Raw genomic sequence first — 23,130 nt, forward strand, 5'->3', positions numbered from 1 at the left:
ACTATTCTCTCCCCCCATAGACTTCACTGCCGTAAACATATTTGAAGTTTTACATGAGAAAATAATGGTCTGCTCCATAGTCTACACCTGGCCTAACTGCTGTTATTGAGCTTTTTCAATAATCCCTTTCACAAATATAGTCTATTAGACCATACATAACAACATATGAAAATATTAAAGGTTTAACTGTAGGAATAGTATGTTACTGTTATTATGTCCCGTTGAGTTGCTTGCGACTTACAGCGACTCTATGTACAACAGCATTGAAACCTGCTCTATCCTATGCCAACTTTACTGTCCCTGAAACACCTGTCCTCACTATATCAATCCATCAGACCATTGATGGTCTCTCTCTCTTTTTCCATCCCTCCATCCTTCCAAACATGATGTCCCTCTCCAAAGACTGGTTCTTCCTTGTAACATTCCCAAAGTATTTCCAATGAAGCCTCAGCATCCTTGCTTCCAAAAAGCGGCCTGGCATCACTCTCTCAAAGAAGAACTTGTTTGTTCTACTGGAAGTCCACAGTATATTCAACACTTCTCTCTAGCACCACAGTTCAAAGGCATTAATTATCTTTCTATCATCCCTAGTCATTGTCCTGCGTTCCAACACATAGCAAGAAATTGTGAAGACTATGGGCTGGATCACACGTTAGTCTCCATCCTCAATGACTCCATGATGTCGTTGCTCTTCAGCATTCTGAAGAGGTCCTTGACATCCTATTTATCCAATGCAGTTTATCTCTTGATTTCTTAGCTACTGTTACCAAGAGTGTTGATTGTGGAACGAAGCAAACTGAAGCTGTTAACAATATCAATCTCTTCACCATCTATCAAAATACTGCCAAATGGCCCAATGGTGAGAATATTTGTTTTCTTGATGTTGAACTTCATTCCATATTGAAGGCAGCAGTCTTTCATCTTCTGCTTCAAGTGCTTCAAGTCCTCCTCAGTTTCAGCAACCAGGATTGTGTCATCTGCATAATGCAGGCTGTTGATGAGTCTTTCTCCAATCTTAATGCCACATTATTAGTTGCTTTTTACTTTGTATTTCTGTATTATTGCTGGAAAGGAAACTTAAATATAATTTATCTTTCTTTACACAAATTTTCTACTTCCCCCACATTAAAGTAAAATATAAAATACTTGTCTTTGAGAACAAAAACTATTTCTTCAATCATTGTAAGACCTATTCTGTGTGCTGCATTGTAGGCTCTAAGCAACACAATGTACAACCGAATGAAGTATCACTCACCTTGACTTCTGAAATCCACACCATTTTGTTTGAGCTGTTTTCACAACCACTGCCATTCAATAGATTCATGTTGTTGCGGCTCTATCTCTTTTTTGATTATTTGCCCTTTTATCACTACTAATATCAGGAAATGAGGAGACATTGCACTGAGAAAGCTTGCAGTCAGGGACTTCTCCATGTTATTGAGGAGTAATGATGTCAGTTTGAAGACTAAAGTATAGTTGATTCATGCCATGCTCTTTTCCATCACTTGCTATGCATCTGAGAGCCAGACAAAGAATAAGGATGGCTGAAAAGAACCTATGAGCTGCGGTGTAGGAGAAGAGCACTGAATGGCATGAATGACTAAAAGAACAACAATAAAAAAATGTCTTGAAGAGAGTGCAGCCAGAGTGCTTTTTGGAGACAAGAAAGAGGAGTTTTATCCTCACATACTTTGGGCATGTTGCTAGGAGGGACATGTTCCTTGGAGAGGGACATGCTACTTGGAAGGGTAGAGTTTCAGTGAAAGAAAGGAAGACCTTCCACTAGGTAGATGAACAAGATGACTTTCAAAATGAGCTCTAGTGTGTCAGGAAGTGTGAAGATGACACAGGATAGAACAGGGCTCAGAGCTCCTGCTCATAGGGTTGCAATGAATCTCACTGACTAGACAGCACCTAATAATAATAGGGAGAGGGAGAGGGACATCTTGCTTGGGAGGGCGGAGGGACAGCGCAGAAGGGGAAGGCCCCGTATGAAGTGGATTGATTCAGTGACTGGGATAATCGGGATGGGTGTGTCGGAGATGGTGAGATTGGCACAGGATAGGGTTGTACATGAGTCGCAAGTGACGCGACGGCACATAACAACAACAACAGTAAGAACAACAATGAAGGGACTGATTTCTCTTGGTAAAATGTTGAAACTACACAATCCTCACTTCTAAGGATTGTGGGTGATCTAGAAATCATGCATTTTCTGGTCTTGAGTTTAAGAATCTGAGAGTCTATTTAAAAGTTATTATTTTTTTAATAAATTTTTTATTTTATACTGATCTACTTACAAAATTTGTATACATTGTTTCTCACGCTGGATTTTTATCATTGCCTTTATTTACCCCTTCTACATCTATCACATTGTATAAATAATTAAATACTTTTGAAGTATTAATGTTTTTGTAATCAAAGGACATTTTTTTAAGTCAAATGCAGCTTCTGTGGCAAAGCCTTCAGCCACAGAACCAACTGGCTGGCTCATGAACAGATCCACACAGGAGACAAGCCCTACAAATGCTCTGCTTGTGAAGTGTTTCCTCCAGTCATCCACATTCCGTTGCCATGTGAGGATTTACCAAGTTCTGAACTCAGAAGTGTCCCCAACAATCCAGAAGATCCCTGATCTGACTCTGCCATTGTGTGTGTCTCTGTTTGTGTGAGAGTGTGAGCAGGTTTTGTAAAATAGTGTAGAACAGACTGTAGAGATGCCAAAATTGTAATTTTCACACAAGACTTGGCTTTCCAGGCTTTACTTTATATTTTGTATTATTATGTATTTAGAACATGCTATGCCATTTTTTTAAGCAGAAATGGCATCCGCTTCCTAAACAACTTGCCTCTGAAAACTCTAAGAACCTCGAGAAACAACTATAGTTATAGAAAGGCTTCTGTTATTTTGTTCATAGAGTCACTATAAGTCGTGCTTGACTCAATGGCAAATAAAAACAACCACCACCACCAAGGTTTTGTTTTAATTTAATTCACCTACTCACAGTTAAAAGTTCTTAGAATTGAGAAATAGCTTGACAATAGTCTGGAGGGAGTTTCACTCCTTACTCAATAGTCACATGGTATGGCTTTTTCAAATTCACCAGTGGTTCTGTAGGAAAAAAGAAAGAAAAAGAGAAAAATGAAAGGATTAGTTATAATAAAAAACACTGAGGGCAAAATGTGGAAAATGGAATATTTTAAGAGATTAACAATAAATACTAGGTGGTCTAATTATCATGTAGTCATTTCTATTTATAAACTACCATTAGTATGTAGCAGTTACCTATCAGTACTTTTGCATTCTTTAATTATAAAATAAGACATAGAACTTGAAAGAAAGTGTGGAGTGTTTAGGCTACATTCACTTAATGCTAAACTTACAAAAAAGAATTTTGAAATATGGCCAGTACAAACTCACATTGGACACAGCTTTTAAAATTTTCTAGAATATAAACATTCCCCTCTCCTTTAAACATCTAATATCCTCCATGGCAAAACACACACATACTTACTCTCATACATATTTATGCACTTATGCTATGATATAATCCCTAGTTTATTGTACTTAGAATCTCTGATAGTTCAAATCTCTGAGGGAGAGAAATGAGTCGTTTATTCTATTAAAGTTTATAGTTTGGGAAATACAATGGAGAATCCATGTGAGTTGGAATCCACTCAGTGACAATGATTTTGAGTGTCAATGTATGATGTATGGACCTCAAAACTACTATCAAGTCAATTCTGTTTCACAGTGACCCTCCATCAAGTTTCTGAGGCTGTAAACCTTAATGGGAATGACCTGTCAGGGAGCAGTTGATGAATTGAAAATTACTGACCTTTTTGTTAGAAGACAGTTTAAAAAGCACTATGAACACCAGATCTGAGAGACAGATAAATACAAAAAGCGAACAAGAGTTCCTGAATGATGCAAGTTATTCTATACTCTAATACTAAACAACACATTGTTAGTTTAAATGCAGGCTTAGCAAACTGCTTTCAAAATTTACCAGACTCATCAACCAGTTCTACTCTGTTCAAAATGGGCTTCCCTGAATCAGAATCAATGTGAAGGCAACTAAAATAATAACATATTTGAAAACATAGCGATATATACTGTGTGCATGCGTATGTGTACACAGACTGAGATTTAGTTTATCCACTCCTGCTTCCAATAGTAATTTTAGGATTAAATATTAAAATTCCCAACCACCTAGAAAATGCCAGCTTCTCTTTTTTAGACAAGATTTTCAGTGTTAACATTAAATGCATGCTGTCTGGAACGGTAGTAGTATTTAACACAGGATGGCTTACAGTATGAAAATGAGTTAAAATTTGTATCCACAAGCCAAATTTGAATTTTAGCATGTAAAACTATATGTACACACTCTAGGAAATGAATATACTTGCATATTCTCAATTTTGTAGAAGATTTAAGAAGGCTGAAATGAAATAAAAATTATCAGCTCAAGCTTGTGTGAGAGGGAAACAAAATGAAATCTAGAAAAGGAACTAAGAGAGCACAGTTAAGCAAAGAGTCAGAATTCAGCTTATAAATAATATAACTGAGAGAAAGGAAATAATATTTTTCAAAAGAGTAAAAACTTCCAGTAAAGTATAGCAAAAAATTTCTTGTATATTTACCTTTTCCAATACAGAAGACTTCTAGAAATAATTTAAATAATCTGCTTGAGAGACATATTGACTAGTTTAAAAGAAAAGTGTTCTGTAAACTTAATTTTAGACAATTCTGTGAACTCTTTGAAGTTTTTAATTGAGCATGACAATTAAAAGTTAAAAATCTGAATCTATGTACCTATATCATTATGTAATTTCCATTTCACTGATTCCTTGTGTAAAGGAGAAAGAGATCTGAAAATTTTTAAAAAGTACTTGATAATGAAAATTTTTAATTAACATTGGTCAAAAATATTTTTTCCATCAAATTGAGTATATTTAAAGTGAAAATGAATATAACATGGCCCAAAATACTTTCTAAGTACCTTCAAAATTTCTATAACCTAATTGTTTTTGTGGACATAAATTTACATTTCTCCAAAGTTTTTGTAATTTTTTCAATTTTTTTTTACTTCTTCCTAAACTACAATAATTAGATAAATATGTGATATTAAGGTAATTAGCAAAATTAAAATTGATCTTACTATTTTGGATCTTATGTATCAAAAATGGGATATACTCAGCAGCATGAGGCTGGAATGCATTTTGAAAGCCATCTACAGGAGCTGGCTTCTACAGGGGCCTGATGGCCAAGATTGGTGAGCATAAGGGTGGAATGTTGATTCGTTAAGGGGAATGAGGGGAGGGGAAACAGCCTCCTATTTAAAAATCTATTAGGGACCTTGGGCCCGTGGCCCTTGGCCCTGGTTTAAATTGTTTTTCGTCTAACATTCTCCTAAGTGGTATAGCACTGGTCTGTGCATTGCTGTACAGAGGTAACTCGTGGCTGCTGTGATGCTAAATTCTGTGACACTGATGTGCCAAACGTGGTAATGGTTACCCACAGTATTTAGTGGAGCTTCCCAATTAAAACAAGCCTGGAAGTAGGAGTGGCATCCACTTCCAAAATGGCTTACCTCTGGAAAATCTATAAACAGTGTTCAGGTCTTTCATTCAGAGGGTCGCTATGAGTTGTTTGCAATTCAACTGCACCTGATAACAACTTCTATCACAGTTCATAGTTAAAGAATATCTACTTAGCTTTAAGGACCAATCTTCCATAATACAAAGACATAGAGAAAAGGTACTAAAATACACTAAATGGTGTATCACACATCACATTAAGCATCCAGTTTAGCATTTTAATAGGTTTTGATTTTATCTAATGTCCATAGCATTTACTGTAAGTCTTAATTCATGACATTTTAATAGGATTTAAGGCCGAACAGCTGTAAGATTAGAATATATATTTAGTTTGACAGTGAAAACTATAATAGAATCCACACATATCCAACTTTATTTTATGTCAAGTACACTTAACCTGATTAATCCCACTGTAAGCATGGACTATTAAACTGGATGCTATATATCCCCTTTCTCCACTTACAAAGGTCACAGTCATCTCTTAACATAAGTCTTAAAATCACAATATTTTTCTGAAGCCTTTTTCTTATTATATCAAAGATTTTAATAATCCCTATTCTGAACGAATTATAGCATTTTGTCTTCTTACTATAATTCTTCTTGGCCTTTTCATTTTTCTATCTCACTAGCTGTGCATCTAAGAAGTGGACAATGAATAAGGTTATCTGAAAAGGAATCAACACTTTTAAACTGTGGTATAGTAGAGCACTGAACATTCCATGGATGGCCAACAGAATGAACGAATATGTCTTAAAGAGATTGCAGCCAGAGTGCTCTTTGGGGGCAAGGATTATGAGGCTTCACTTCACATATCTTTGGATATGTTGCTAGGAGGTGCTACTTCTTGGAGAAGGACATGATGTTGTGAAGGGTGGAGAGTTGGTGAAGGAGAGGAAGATCCTCAACCAGGTGATTTATAAGGTGACTTTTGCAATGTACTCTTGTGTATCCAGAAGTGTGAGGATGGCGTAGGATAGAACAGACTTCATAGCTTTTGTTCATAGGATCGCTATGAGCCATGCTTGAATCAATGGCACTTAACAACAACAACATGGACCCAGAAGGCATCAAAAGAAGATGGAGGGAACACACACAAGCATTATACCAGAAAGAATTGTTTGACACTGAAAAATTGTTAGAGCTACCATGAGAATGGGAGCCAATATTAATGAAGAAGGAAGTAGACTCTCCATTGAAGGCACTGGCAAACAATAAGGCACCAGGAATCAATGGGATACCAATTGACTTGTTTTAATTAACAGATGCAGCCTTGGATGTGCTCACCAGTTTATGCCAGGAAATTCTGAGGCCAGCTATCTGGCCAATGTATTGCAAGTGGTCCATATTTGTTTCCATTACTAAGAAAGGTGATTCAATTAAATGTGGAAACTATCAAACAATATCATGAATATCACATGACAACAAAATATTGCTGAAGATCTTTTAAAAATTGCTGTAACAGTACATAGATAGGGACCTACCAGAAGTTCAAGCACAATTTAGAAGAGGCTGTGAATCAGGGATATCATTGCTGATGTCAGATGGGTCCTAGCTGAAAGTGAGGAATACCAGAAGAATGCCTATTTGTGCTTTGACTATGCAGAGATATTTTACTGTGTGGATCATAAGAAGTTGTGACTGACATTCAGAAGAATGGGGATCCCAGAACACTTAATTGTACTCATGTGGAACCTATACCTGGACCAGGGGGCTGTTGTGTGAGCAGAGCAAGGGTGTGTCAGGGTCGTATTCTCTCTCCCTACCTATTCAATCTCTATGCTAAGCTAATTATACAAGAAGCTGGACACTATGAAGAGGAGTGTGGCATCAGGATTAAAGGGAAACATATCAATAAACTGTGTTATGCAGATGACACAACCTTGCTTGCTGAAAGTGACGAGGACTTGAAACACTTGTTGAAGAATATAAAGGAATGCAGCCTTTGGTACTGATTGCATCTCAATATCAAGAAGACAAAGATTCTTACCACTGGACCTATAGACAGTGTGATGACAGATGGAGAAGAGATTGAAATCGTTACCAGTTTCATCTAGCTTTGATCCACAATGAACACACTTGATACCAGTAGTCAGGAAATAAGGAGAGATATTGTACCTTTGAAGTATGATACTTGAGAAGAGTCTTGAACATACCATGAACTTCCAAGAAAGCAAATAGATCTGTATTTGAGAGGGTAAAACCAAGTTTTCCTTGGAGAGTAGGGTTTTGAAGCTCTGTCTCACATAAATTGGACTAAGAGCGACAAATCGTTGGAGAATTACATTATGTTTTGAAGGGTGGAGGGACAGCACAGAAGCGGAAGACCTCAGATGAGAGGAATTGATACAGTAACTAGGGCAATGGGGGAAGGTGTGTCAGAGTCAGTGAAACTGGCTCTGGTCAGAGCAGGCATTAGAGATGTTGTCCATAGGGTTGCTATGAGGCTCAGGGGATTCAATGACACAGAACAACAAGAACAACAACAAAAACATTGCAAAAGGAAAATCTGAAGTTAAGGGCCTGTCTAAATTATTGATGAGTAATGATGTCAGTTTGAGGACTAAGGCACATCTGATTCAGACCATAGTCTTTCCAATCACTTTCTATGCATCTGAGAGTTGGACAAAGAATAGGGGTGATAGAAGAATTGATGTCTTTGAGATGTAGTATTAGAGAAAAACACTGAACATTCCATGCATGGCCAAGAGAACAAACAGATATGTCTTGGAGAGGGTGGAGCTGGAGTGCTCTTTGGAGGCAAAAATGATGAAGCTTCACCACATATACTTTGGGCATGTTGCTAAGAGGGGATTTCCCTTGGAGATGGACATGATGCTGGGAAGGGTGGAGGGTCGATGAAGGAGAGGAAGACCCTCAGCCAGGTGGATTGACAAGGTAACTGCTGCAATGGCCTTTTTATATATCAGGAAGTGTGAGGATATGACAGGGTAGAACAGGTTTCAGATCTTTTGTTCAGAGGGCTGCTATGAGTAATACTTGACTTGATAGCACACAACAACAACAAATAACTAGATTGTCAACTTAATTGGTTTTGTTTTTGTGTATCATCGCACTGAAACCAGCCCATATGCCACCCTCTAGTGGGTTTGCAGAGGCATGTAATTGCAGGAGAGGAGATTATTCATCTTTCTGTCAGAGAGCAACTGGTAGATTTGGACCACATAACTTTGAGGTGCCAGTACTACTGCTCATCTTTAGACCACCAAAGAAGAACATTTTAAAAGATAGTCAGTACTCATAATTGAAGAATTTAGTGTCATAGAATGCAATGACTTAGTAGAATATTTTCAGTCTTTTCTGTGAGAATTCTAGGAAATTCTAATGATACAATGCTTGAGAACTTGGATACTAATCAAAAGACTGATGGCTAGAACTCACCCACATGCTCCAGAGGAGAATAGACCTGGAAATCTACTGCCATAAAATGTTAGACAAGAAATCCTTTGGGACAGTTAAACTGTGATAAGTTGGTTTGCTGTAAGTTAGAATTGATTCCATGGCACCCAACAACAACAATAATAACATTTGGAAAACAAAGATTTGATTCATGACCAATGTACTATGTGTTCCACTTTGTCCGTCATGGAGGCTTATATGTGAGTATGATGTTGTGGGTTTCAATGTATTTTGCAGACTAAAACTAGGAAGAGAGATCAGGTGGCCTATATCTGCAAATTATCTTTTGAAAAATCTTGATCATAGTAGTTCAGAGCACACCTGTAGTGGGGATGGCACAGAAATGGGTTGTTGTTATGTGGCATCAAGTCGCTTGCGACTCATAGTGACCCTATGTACAAGAGCTCTAAATGCTGTTCTATCCTGTGCCAACCTAGCCATCTCAAACACACTTAATACCACCACTCCAGTCACAGAATCGATCCATCTCATCAAAAGTCAGGAATGGGTAGTATTTTGTTAATCTATACTTGGGTGTCATCAATTAGGGGCTGACAAAATGACAGCTGACAATAATAAGTGTTCTGTCTAAGCTACAAATAAGATTTAGGAGTGGCATCTCACTCAGAATGATAGGACAAACATTATAGGATCTCTGCTCTCTTTTTTAAAAACTGGGTTGATGAATAATGGAGTCCTAAGAATTAAAAATGATCTCCTGAATGAGTACATATTTTAGCCAATGAGAGTCTGGAGTACAGGCCTAGGTATTTAAAAGTCAGATGAGTCCTGACTGAGTCTTCCTTTGGAGACCGATGTGGGAGGCTATCTAGATTCTGAAAGGTGAGCTCTTGCTTTAGTTGAAGGTCAGATGTGAAGTTAGGTTGTATTTATTTCATTTACAACTATGTGTGAGCTGATTGGATTTGCTGGATTTAGCTAACAGTGAGCTGTGGACTGGAAGCCTTTTGTTTCGAGCCAATCAGAGCTTGGAGTGCAGGCCTGGGTATTTAAAAGTCAATTGGGCCCTCTAGCCTGGTGTTAATTGTGTTTAGGATGAACATTCTTCTAAATGGTATAGCCCTGGTCTGTCAATTGGCTGTACTGTGGTAACTTGGGGTTGCTGTGATACTGAACACTGTGTCACTGGGATGTCATATGCCATAAAGGTTATTCCATGGTCTACAGTTTTTGGTGAAATTTCCAGATTGAGACAAGCTTAGAAGCAGGAATGGCATTACTTTATAAACAACAAGCCTCTGGAAACACTATGAACTTAGAAAAACTACAATAGTTATAGAACAGATTCAGGACTTTTGTTCACCTGGTTGCTATAAATCATGCTTGACTTGATGACACGTAACAACAACAACAGCAACATAGAAGTTCTCCATGATTTTCTATTGCATTGAATGAATATGTATAATAAAATACCTAAACTACTTTCTGATGTGCCTTTGTATACTTAAGTAACTGGATGTGTGTGTGTGTGTGTGTGTGTGTGTGTGTGTTGTGCATGGCTCCCCAGACTGGGTCCTTCACCAAGGTCGGTAAGGAATAGTGGTATAAACTAAACACCTTAAGCATATCTGGCCAGAATAATGTTATTATCTCTTGTCCTGATCATCTTTCTCTTTCTTTTGAGAGCAAGATTCAATCTTACAAAGTGAGAAAGGAACAATCAGAAAGAGGCCAGTGTCTGTGTTGCATGGAATATTATAATTTGATAAGAAATTTGGCCCTCAAAATTTATTTATAATGGAATGAGTAGTTATAAAATTATATTATGTGACTAAGATAGCTAGACTTTTTTGTTCGTTTATTGTTCATGATCTCAACCACTAACTACTATTACTATAAAGAGATCAATCCAACTCTTTACCTGATATGGTATACCTCTGAATTATTTTGATGATGTGTCTGTTGGTTTTTTGCTGAGATCACTCACTCAGACAGATACATCTGAGTGTAGGATTAGCATATGCTGGAATATTCCTGAGGTTTTGAGTCATGTATTGCAACTAACTCTGTCTACTGAGGGACAGCTATAGCATCCTTCTTTAGCTAGAATGATCTTTAAGTACAGGTTCCAGAACAGCAACAACGGCAAAGATCTTAAATTCTATCCTCCAGAGCTTACACACTCTGTACTTCTGTCAAATTCTATCAATCAAAGCAAGCTGTAGGGCATGCTGATAGTTAAAGGATCAGTATATAAGGATAATCTCTTCATAGTGAGTTTGTAAAGTAGTTTGTCCATGTTTTCAAACTACTAATAATTTACTGTACACCTACGTGGATTCCACTATCCAACATCATTTTCATCACAAGTGCAGTTACTAGTAATGCATAGAGGTAAAATTTATCATTGATTGTTATTGTCCTTTGTACTTTCCTTAGTGTGTATTGAATTTAAAACCAAGTTATATTTGACTACATTTGTATTTATAACAATTTTACTTGAATTAGAAATTTAAAATGTATATTTATATATATTTGCATAGATTAATGACATTATAAAAAGAAATCTATATAAAACCCAAAGAGAAAAAATTCCATACACTTGATGGTACTTAAGAACAACCACAGGATTCGTAAATGGGGGGTCGCATTTACAATAAAATACAAAATCATCAAAGTTCAAAAGGCATGAATATTGCTGTCAAGTTTTAGGCCATTAAACTCTGAAATTTAAAAGAAGGGAACAAGCAAAAACCCCACAAATACACAACAAACTGAAAGAATAAAAAAATACTTGAAGCTGTGTGTTAAAATAAATTTTTGTCTGTGTTTTTTTTAGTGATTTCCCTAAAAGCTCAAAGATAAGGGGGAAAGTACATAAATAATCCCCAAAGAAGACAGTTCAAACCCTCTAGCTTCTCAGTAGAAGGATGAGCAATCTCTTCCCATGTGATTAAAGGTCTGTGAAAACTTGTTGAAGGATTAGCTATGAGTGAATTCCAATTCATTAGTACACAACAAGAATAAAGAGAGACACAACAAAAAGGAAGACTTAACAACAATGAGAGACTTAAGATATTTCCAGGAATTCATTCTAAGATTTACTAAGATACCACCAATCCTGCAAAACCTAACTTCCAATTGTTTTTATGTATTGTTGAGTTGAAATTGATTCATAACTGACCCTTTAGCAGGTTATCAAAGGCAAGTAATTGAACAGAAGATATTGTACAGTTTTCTCCCAGAGAGCACCTGCTGGATTCAAGCAAGGTTCTTTCAAGTTGGCAGTGCAATTTCTTACCAATAAGCCACCAAAGCTCCTGTAAAACCTGCCTAGTTCATACTAATCCTGAAAAAGTAATTCATAATGTAGATCAGGAAAAGTGTTTTACATATAAGGTAGTGCAATGTTTCTGATATTAAAAAAATGATCAAGAATAGATTTTGAGAGAGCATGCAGAAAGAACAAGTCAGCAAGATTACTACTAGCACTAAGGAGAGATTGATTTTAGCTGTTGGCTATATCAGAAGTGCTGGTACACAAAGACTCATTTTTGTGATACAATGGGTTAGAGCACCATGGAAAAATTTTGGAGAATGTGGAGTTTGGTGGGGGCAGGGTGGGAGAAGTACATAAATACTTAGCAAGATGAAAAATGCCTTTATTAATGTGGAGAATTCCAGAATCCTAAGGCTGCCTGAGATAGTCCTTAATAGCAGGGAAAACACAAAAAATAAAGTAGGCTGCTTTTCCACTATATGATTTTCCTGTGATGTAGGTGAGTACATTATAAGAAAATTACACTTGAGCCATGTTAATTGTACCTACAAAAAAGAGTCATTTTTAGGATGAGAAAATTCTAGTAGTGGGAGTCTACAAAGGTCCTCTGAGGACAAGGAAGTGAAAGTGATTGGCTACTTCAGAGAGAAAAAAAATGAATTCCATACAAATGGATCCCCTGCATCTCTGATGAACATGCAAAATATAGCTAACAAGAAAACCTTCCCTCGGATAGCTATCACAAAGAGGACAAGAGTAGCCATACTAAAACAGCAAGAGTGTTGTAAAAAGTTTCTTCAGTGATGATTTCCAGTTTCTCTTTAAATACATGCCTGTCACATTACACATTTGAATGTTGGACAGTGAATAAGAATGACAGAAGAATTGGTACTTTTAAGTTGTGATGTTGACAAGAGTACTAAATATCTCATAGATTCTCAAAAGAACAAATATGTCTTGGAGAAAGTGCATCCAGAGTGTTCCCTAGGGGCAAAGATGGTGAAGATTTCTCTCTCTTACTCTGGGCGTGGTTTAGGAGAGGCTAGTCCCTGGAAAGGAACACTATGCTTGAAAGGTAGAGGGTCCATGAAAGAGAGGAAGAGCTCCAAGAAGATGGATTGACATACTGAATGCAGCAAAGAGCTTAAGTGTATCAAAAATGATGAAGATGACATAGGATAGGACAGGGTTCAAGGCTGTTGTTTATAGGTAACGTGATAGAACTTAGTAACAAAAAAACCATTTAAATAGAACGTCAGTTGTTTGGCTTTTCCTATTTTTTCCTTCCTGGGCATCTGGATTTTAAGAGAAATAATAACTTGCTCTAAAGCAGAAATGTAAAACAAAAGGGTAACTTACTAAAGTTTGAAACACTATTGAAGAGAATATAATGCACATTGTGGTCATTCCTTTAAAAAATTCACACTTTATAATGTTAGAACATTTTCTTTTACTTTGACAGTCAGTACATTTAAAAGACATTATAACAAATATAAAGATATAAATCACAATACCATGTCTCCGTCTAGTGATAAAAATATATCATTCAAAGGATACAATTTCCCCAGCTTTTCCTCAGAAGTGTACTCAATCTTTAGATGGCATATAAAATCATAGTTCCAGTGTTTATATAGGTTCCATTCAGAAGCATTTTATAAAGTGTTAACTTTTTCTCATATTTAAGCCAACACAAAAATAAGAGAAACTAGCTTTATTTCAGAATTACTGTTGGCCACTTTGTATGGTTTCTGCTTTTCCTTATCTTACTCCCTGATAGTATTGTCTCCCTTCTCTTTACAATTCTATTTCTCAGAGGATCCTTTTTTCTCTGCTGTCTTGAAGCTCTCCAGCCCCAAACTATGAGTCTCTGTCTTCATTGCCTTCTTTACACCTACACTCTAAATGTTCTATCATATTCATCAACATTTCCCTATCTGCTATGACTCTCACATTCTGAGTTTTTGGCATGTTGGAGGACCTCGTAAAAATATAAAATGTTTGCAACTAAACAGAGATTTTATTTGATCTTCAGTCAGTATGCGTTGCATCTCAACATCAAGAAAACAAAAAAATCTTTACTGCTAGGCCAAGAGAATGTGTTAAGATAAATGGAAAAGAATGTGAAGTTGTTAATGATTTCATCTTACTCAGATTCACAAATAATACCCTTGATGCCAACAGTCAGGAAATAAAAAAATGAGTTGCACTGGCAAAATCTCCTATCAAGAATCTCTCCAGAACACTAGACAGCAAAAATATCAGTCTAAAGACTAAGGTACTCCTGATTCAAACCATGGTATTCTCAATTGCTTGCTATACGTCTAAGAGCTGCACAATGAATAAGGATGACAGAAGAAGAATTGATGCCTTTGAGTTATGGTGCTGGAGAAGAGTATGGAACATATTACAGACTACCAAGAGAACAAATAAGTCTGTCTTGGAGAGAGTAAGACCAGGTTGCTTCTTGGAAGCAAAGATTTTGAAACTCTGTCTCATATATTTTAGGCTTGTTGTCAGGGCTAGTCCTAGGAGAAAGATATCATGTTTGAAAGAGTAGAGAGTCACTTCAGAAGAGGAAGACCCTGGATGAGATGAAGTGACATAGTGACTGTGGCAATGGATTCAGGTGTGTTTGAGACAGTAAATTTGGCTCAGGATAGGTCAAAGTTCAGAGCTGTTTCGCATAGAGTTTCTATGAGTAATAGTCAACTCCATAGCACATAACAGTAATAACAATAATAAGCAACAGTTTAAAGAAACACCAAACAAGGTATTTCAAATTTACCTTGTTTCCACTACATTGTTGAATAAAATGGTGATGGGCAATATCTTGACTTATTTCTTGCTATATATTCAATTTTACTTTTTCTTTTCTTCTAAGCTAAGATAATGATGAAAAGTCAAGCCTTGAGTCACAATCCTTAAAGATACTATGGGCAAAATCTTTAATGATTCAGAACATCAAAAGAAGATGGAGGGTCCACGTGTCCATTTTTGATAGAACAACTGTGGTACATTCACACAATGGAATGTTATGCAACATAGAAAAACAATAAATTTGTAAAACACTACACAACATACATGAATCTAGAAGATTCTATATTGAGTGAAATATCTCAGTCACAAAAGGACAAATTATGCGCAATGTTTGACCCAACAGTTCCACTACTGGGAATTTACACTAAAAAAACCATAACTGCCACTCAAGCAGATATACGCACACGCACGTTTATTGTGGCTTTGTTCGCAAAGAGCTGGAAACAACCCAAGTGTGAGTCAAAAAACGAATGGATAGAAAAGCTCTGGTATATTCATACAATTGAATACTAGGCAGCACTGAAAAATAGGAAACTCACAAAATATTATGCAAAATAGATGACCCTGGAGGACATTATGCTGAATGAAATATCTCAGTCACAAAAGGACTAATATTGCATAGGACCACTGTTGTAAAACGTGACTGACATCAGGGTTGAGAGAAGACAGAAAAGGAGGGGAAGAATGATACATAATGCATTGAAACAGATAAGGGAGAGAACTGTTTAAAAGGGACATATGAATGGGTATTCTTGTCATTACTGAAGTCCAGAGTGAAGGCTCCATACTGGAGTGGACTTGGGGGGGGGGAGGCATTGCACAACAATGAAAGATTTTTTTCTTTTTATTTTCAAGGAGAAGAGTGAATTAGGGGGAGGAGGTGGGCAGGGATAAAAGTGCAGCAATGAATGACTGGAAACCCTAAGTCTCTGTAAACTTTCATTAAAATATATTTTAAAAAAGAATTTAAAAATTATATAAAAATAGAATCGACATAGTGCATGGAGAAAACAGAAAGAGTTGACAGAAAATGACTACTTCACTGGAATAAGTGAAGGAAAAGAATGGATGATTAGGCATGATATATATGACTGTTACCGCCCTGGAACAAGATGTACATTGCAAAGTGAACTGGGGAAGGAAAGAGAGTGAGGAAGAAAAATATGTATCAATGAATGAATGAAAACCCAACAAACAAACAAAACATAAAAAGCAGCATGATTTTTCTTAAAAAAGAGGAAGATGGAGTGAATACAAAGAATCACTATACCAAAATGATTTGGTTAGCAATGCAATATTTCTCACCACTGGTCCAATTGGTAGCATCAGGATGGATGGCGAAAAGATTGAGATTGTTCACAGCTTCACTTTGCTTGGCTCCATGGTCAACACTCTTGGCACCAGCAGCCAGGAAATAAAAAAAAATGTATTGCGATGGGAAAGTCTGCTATCAGGGACCTCTCTAAAGTACTCAAGAGCAAAGGTGTCTCTCTGGAGACTAAGGTGCGCCTGATACAGGCCATGGTCTATGCAATCACTTGTTATGCATCAGAGAGTTGGACAATGACTAGGGAAGATAGAAGGAGGATTGATGCCTTTGAGCTGTGGTGCTGGAGAAGAGTATTGAATGTACCCTGGACTGCCAAGAAAACAAACAGATTCATCCTAGAGAGGGTTAAACCAGGCTACTCCTTGGAGGCAAGGATTCTGGGGCTTCATCTGACATACTTTGGACATGTTGCCAGGAGACACAGGTCCTTGGAGAGGGACATCATGCTTGGTAGCGTGAAGGGACAGCGCAGGAGGGGAAGACCCTCTATGAGGTGGATTGATTCAGTGACTGGGGTAATCGGGATGGGTGTGTTAGAAGCAATGCAATTGGCACGGGATAGAGCAGGGTTTAGGGCTGTTGTACATAGGGTCGCTGTGAGTCACAAATGACTCGACGACACATAACAACAACTACAACAACCATATAAATAAGAGCCAATGGTAATAAAATAAGAAAATGAAGCTGCATTTACAGCAAATCAATGTCATACCAATTGACATGTTCTCAATTACAAGTGCAGCCTTGGACATGTTCAACAATTTATGATAGGAATTTGAGGACTGATAATTGGACAACTGACTGGAAGAGATATATGTTTGTTCCCATTTACAAGAAAGGTGATCCAGTAAAATGCGGAAATTATCCAACAATATAATCAGTATCACTTTTAAGCAAAATACTGCCAAAGATCAATCAAAAATTACTTGAATAGGATATAGACAGAAAATTGCCAGAAACTTAAGCATGATTTACAAGAGGGAAGGACAACAGGGATATCACTGCTGATGTCATATGGACCCTGGCTGAATGCAGACAGTTGTCACAAGGTTGTCTAATTGTGCTTTATTAACTATACAAAGACATTTGACTGTATGGATTATTATAAATTATGGCTAACATTGAGAAGAATGAAAATCCTTAAGAAAGTTTACTTGTGCTCATGCTAAATCTATACTTACACTAAAAGGTTGTTATGCAAACAGAGCAAGAGAACACAAAATAGTTTAAAATTCAGTAAGGCATGTTTAAAATTAAGAAACATGTACATCATGGTTATATCCTTTCTCCACTGCTATTCAATCTGTACTCTGAGCAAATTATTTGAGAAGCTGAAACCTATGAAGAAGAAAGTAGCATCAGCATTGGAAGAATACTCACCAATAACTCTCATTATGCCACAAACTCTCTTGCTGAAAGTGAGAAGAAATTGAAACACTCGCTGAAACACTGAAGTCTTCTATATGGATTGCATTTCCAGATGAGAAAAATGATAGTTCTCACCACTGGACCTAAACCTCATGATAGATTAAGAAAAGATTGAAACTGTCAACAACTACATCTTACATGTTGTTGTTGTTAGGTGCCGTCGAGTCGTTTCCCACTCATAGCGACCCTATGCACAACAGCTCTAAACCCTGCTCTATCCCCCGCCAACCGCAGCGCCTCTAACATCTTACATAGATCCATAATTAATGCTCTTGGTCCTTGGGGCCACGATATCAGGAGGCCTACTGCTCTGGCAAAGTCTGCAGTCAAGGATCTCTCCAAATTATTGAGGATTAATGCTGTTACTTTAAGGACTAATGCAATCCTTGTTTAGGTCTTGATCTTCTCAATCACTGGCTATGTTGCTGATATCTGGTCAATGAACAAGGATGACAGAAAAATTGATGTCTGTGAACTATGGTTTTGAGGAAGAGTACTTAATATCCATGGACTGCCAAAAGAATAACATATATGTTTTGGTCTTCTTCTTCTCCTTCTTCTTGGTTTGCTTACAAAGTTCATATACATTGTGTTTCACAATATTCTTTACTCACATTGTATTTCATACAATCATTCACATGTACTGTAATTGTTGATATGTTCCATCTATTTCCTTGAGACACATAGTGATTCCACATATTACAGCTCTGAACCCTGCTATATCCCGAGCCAACCTTATTGTCTCTGATACATCTACACCTATTACCCCAGTCACTGAAACAATCCATCTCATTGAGGGTTTTCCCATCCTTCACTGCACATTCACCCTCCCAAACATGATGTCCCTCTCCAAGGACTGCTCTCTTCTTGCGACGTGCCTAAAGTATGTCAGATGGAGCTTCAGAATTCTTGTCTCTAAGAAGCAGGCTGATTTTACGCTCTTGACTTAGAAGTCCATGGTATATTCAATAATCGTCTCCAGCACTACAGCTCAAAGACATCATTTCTCATTCTATCATCCCTAGACATTGTCCAGCTTTCTGATGCATATCAAATAATTATAAAACAAAAACAAAACAAAAAACCAACCAACTAAACAAAAAAACCCAATGGCCTGGATCAGGCACACCATAGTCTCCAGACTGACATCATAATCACCATTGGACCTTGCCCATTATTACCCTATATTTTTGTCTGAATCCTTCCCATTTCTTTTACCCCTCCCTTTTCCCACCAAAAGACGCATCCCTGTGGTTTTGCTGCTACCCATCCTCAGCCCTTACTTGTTTGGGTTCTCATACATGTTTTATTAGTTATCTTTATATTTTTTTACAATAATAGTCTTACACAGTGTTTGCTTTGATGAGACTGTGTTAGTTCACGCAGCATAATGCTCTCCATCCTCTCCCAAGTTATGTAGTATATTTTTATGAATTTTTGCTCCTGAGTGCTACATAGTATTCCGTTGTGTGAATGTACCACAATTTCTCAATCCATTCATTTGTGTTTTGAGAGGGTGCAGTCAGAGTGTTCCTTGGAGACAAAGATGATAAAACTTTGTCTCACATACTTTGGGCTTACTACTAGGAGAGTCTATTCCTTAGAAAGGGATATCATGCTTGGGACGGTAAAGGGTTGAAAATAGAGATGAAGACCTTCAACCATGTGGATTGGCACAGCAACTGGGTGATGGGCTCAGGTGGGAGCCACAATTTCCAGATTGTGAGGATGGCACAGGATAGGACACAGTTTGAATTTGTTGTTCATAGGGTTGTTTCGAGTAATGTTCAACTCCACGGCATCTGACAACAACTATATTTAATGTGTTGCTAATCCATGTAGTGGGGTTTTTTTGGTTGTTTTAATTTTATAATTTTTCATTTCTAAATGTTCTAGTCAAATTTTGTTGTTTTGTATATGTCTTCTACAGATTTGCATAAACATTTGTAAATGTGTCTCAATTATAATTTTTTAAAATATTTTCTTTTAATTGTAGCCATTTCTATTAATATGGATTTATTTTGATTTATTTTATTCCAATATCCCTTTATGTTCTTTGTTACATGTCTGGCAAATTTTTATCAGTGTAAGACACTGTGAATTTTAACCTTGTCATCCACAAAGAATGCAAAAGGTTATCACAAATACCGAAGATGAAAAGACCAAATTGGATGTTGAAGAGACTCTGAATATTGCACTTGAGCACCAAGCAGCCAAAGCAAAGGGAAGATATCAAGAAGTCAAGGAGCTGTAAAAAATTTCAAAGGGCAGTGTGGGATGACAAAGCAAATTATTAAAATGAAATTTGCAAAGAACTGAAGTCCGAAATTATAAACAGTTACACTCAATGGGCATTTCTTAAGCTGAAGAAACTGAAGAACAATTTCAGACTGCAAGTTGCAATACTTCAGGATACTATGGGCAGAATACTGAATGATCCAGGAAATATTAAAAAAAGATGGAAAGAGTAGACAGAGTCACTGTGCCAAAATAATTGGCTGACATTGAAGAATTTTAAGAAACAACATATGATCAAGAGGCAATGATGATGAAGGAGGAAGTTCAGGCTGCTCTGAAGGACTCGACAAAAACTTAAGACCCTGGAATTGGTATATTCCAAAAAAACAAATGCTTCCATGGATATGCTCACCACATTATGCCGAGAAATCTGGAAGACAACTACCTGGCCAACTGACAGAAGAGATGTGTATTTTTCTCATTCAAAAAAAGGTTGACCCTACAGGATGTGGAAATTATCATACAATATCATTCTTATCACATACAAGCAAAAATCCTGCTGAAGATTTTCCAAAAAAAAATGACTAGAACAGTTCATTGACATAGAACTATCAGAAATACAAACTGGGTTTAGAAGAAAGAGGTCGTGGCACTAGAAACACTATGACTAGTATCAGATGGATTTTGGCAGAAAGCAAAGAGTACCAGAAGGATATCTATCTGTGTTTCATTGACTGTGCAAAGACATTTGATAGTGTAGATCACAAAAAATTGGGTTTAACCTTGAGAAAAATGGGAATCCCAGAGCATTTGATTGTGCTTTTGTGAAACCTATACTTTGACCAGGAAACAATAACCGGAACAAGAAGTGAAACACTGCATGGTTCAAAATTAGGAAGACAGTGTGCTAGAAATGTATCCTGTCTCCATATACACATATATATATATATATATAATATGACATATGATATCACATATCATTTGGAGGCTAGGCTCTATGAGGAGGAATGTGGCAGCAGGATTGGAGGAAGACTCATCAACAACCTACATTATGCAGATAATACAACCTTGCTTGTTGAAATTAAGGAGGACCTGAAGCAGTTGCTGTGGAAGGTCAAGATATGAGTTGAAGCTCAAGATCTGGAAGACAAAGATTCTCACCACTGGACCAACTGTAAGCACTATTATAGATGGAGAAGAGACGTAGATTGTTAACAGTTATAACTTGCTTGTTCCTCAATCAACACCTTTGGCACCAGCAGTCAGGAAATCAAAAGACAAATTGCATTAGGTAAATCTGCTATCAGAAATATTTCCAGAGTACAGAGAAGCAACAATGTCAGTCTAGAGACTAAAATGCACCTGATCCAGTCCATGGTCCTCAAAATTACTTGCTGTGCGTCAGAGAGATGGATAATGATTATGAAGGATAGAAGAAGAAGAACTGATGTATTTGAGCTGCAGTGTTTAAAAAAGAGTCTTGAACATACCATGGACCACCAAGTAAACAAATAAGTCTGTCTTGGAGAGGACGAAACCAAATTTGTTCTTCGAGGCTAGGATTGTGATGCTCCGTCTCACAAACTTGGGGCATGTGGCTGGGAGGGACTGATCCTTGGAGAAGGACATCATGTTCAGAAGGGTGGAGGGACAGTGCAGGAGAGGGAGATCCTGGATAAGATGGGTTGATACAGTACCTAGGCCAATGGGGGTAGGTCTATCAGAGTCAGTGAGATTGTCCCAATACAGGGCATGCTTCCCAACTATTGTATATATGCTTGCTATGAGTCACAGGTGACTTGATGGCACATAACAGCAATAACATTGTCAGGACATTTTTATATTTCTGCAAATATTAAAGTAATGGTGGCCTTAAAACTGTTAAACATTGAAGTATTCATGTGAAGACAGACTGTGAAGCAAAGTCTGGCAATTTACATAAAAATTAGTCAGTGAAAACTTTTATGAATAGCATCAGAATATTTTCTGAAATACTATCTGAAGATGAGCCACTCAGGTTGAAAGATGCCTAAAATAGAACTGGGAAGGATGTTATACTTAAAGTAAAAACAACTTTAATGACAGGATGCTGTAAAGTATTTGAAACACTTATTTACTGACTTATTACTACTATAAATGAGACAAAAAACTATATAAATCCATTAATAGTATGAAATGGATTGTAATAAATGTAAATCAAAGAAAACTGAAAGTTATAAAAATAAAATAAAACACATTTAAATCAATAATCTAGGAAGTGACGAGTTTGAATTTGCTTTTGACTTCAATGGGCAAGTAATTAAATCATACTTTTCCACTGTTTTAGCTCCAATTCTCATTCCAGTTAATCCTTCGAGCCTATCCTTTCCAGTCTTCTGGACTTTATGCTTGGGCAGTAGCTGTTCTTTTACCCTTATAAGATTGTTATCCTAAGGAGTGAGTGTCTTCCTGATGTTGTTATTCATTGTTTCAGTGAGAGAAGAGCCATGAAGATGAGTTTTATTACAGGTTCAAAAGATGTTTTAATTTGAAAATTTTAATTTATCTCCACATTTTCTTTGTTCTATATTACATCTACTGTGAGTCCGTAACTGACATTATGTCAATTCCTGAAGTTCTGATTTTATACACTTCCTTTAGTGTATCTTGAACTTCCTTTCAATGTCTTTTGCTTTTTACCATATACTACCCTCTGAAATTGTTGGTCAATGACCAGTTGTTCCTTTTGGTAAAATGACACTGTGTATTACTTCTGTGGTTTGTTTGTTTTGTTTTGTTTTGTTTGGTGCTTCCTGTATCACTCAATATTTCGTCCACAGAATCCTCTGGATTCACAATTTGGATTCACAACTTTTTTTTTTCTCTTCATTTCATTTGCTTGAGAAATAAAAAAGATATTTTCCCTTTTAATTGTTCAACTCCAGGTATTTTACACATCTCTTTAAAATACTCAGGGTTTTCTTTTGATTCTTGTGGACTTGTCATTTTTTTCAGCTTTACCTTGACTTTGATGTAACCAATTAGTTGTCTGTTCCACACTCATTCCATATCTTGTATG

Source organism: Elephantulus edwardii, unplaced genomic scaffold (genome assembly GCF_000299155.1).
Source record: "Elephantulus edwardii isolate Elephantulus edwardi_28Jun2011 unplaced genomic scaffold, EleEdw1.0 scaffold00082, whole genome shotgun sequence".
Classification (NCBI taxonomy): domain Eukaryota; kingdom Metazoa; phylum Chordata; class Mammalia; order Macroscelidea; family Macroscelididae; genus Elephantulus; species Elephantulus edwardii.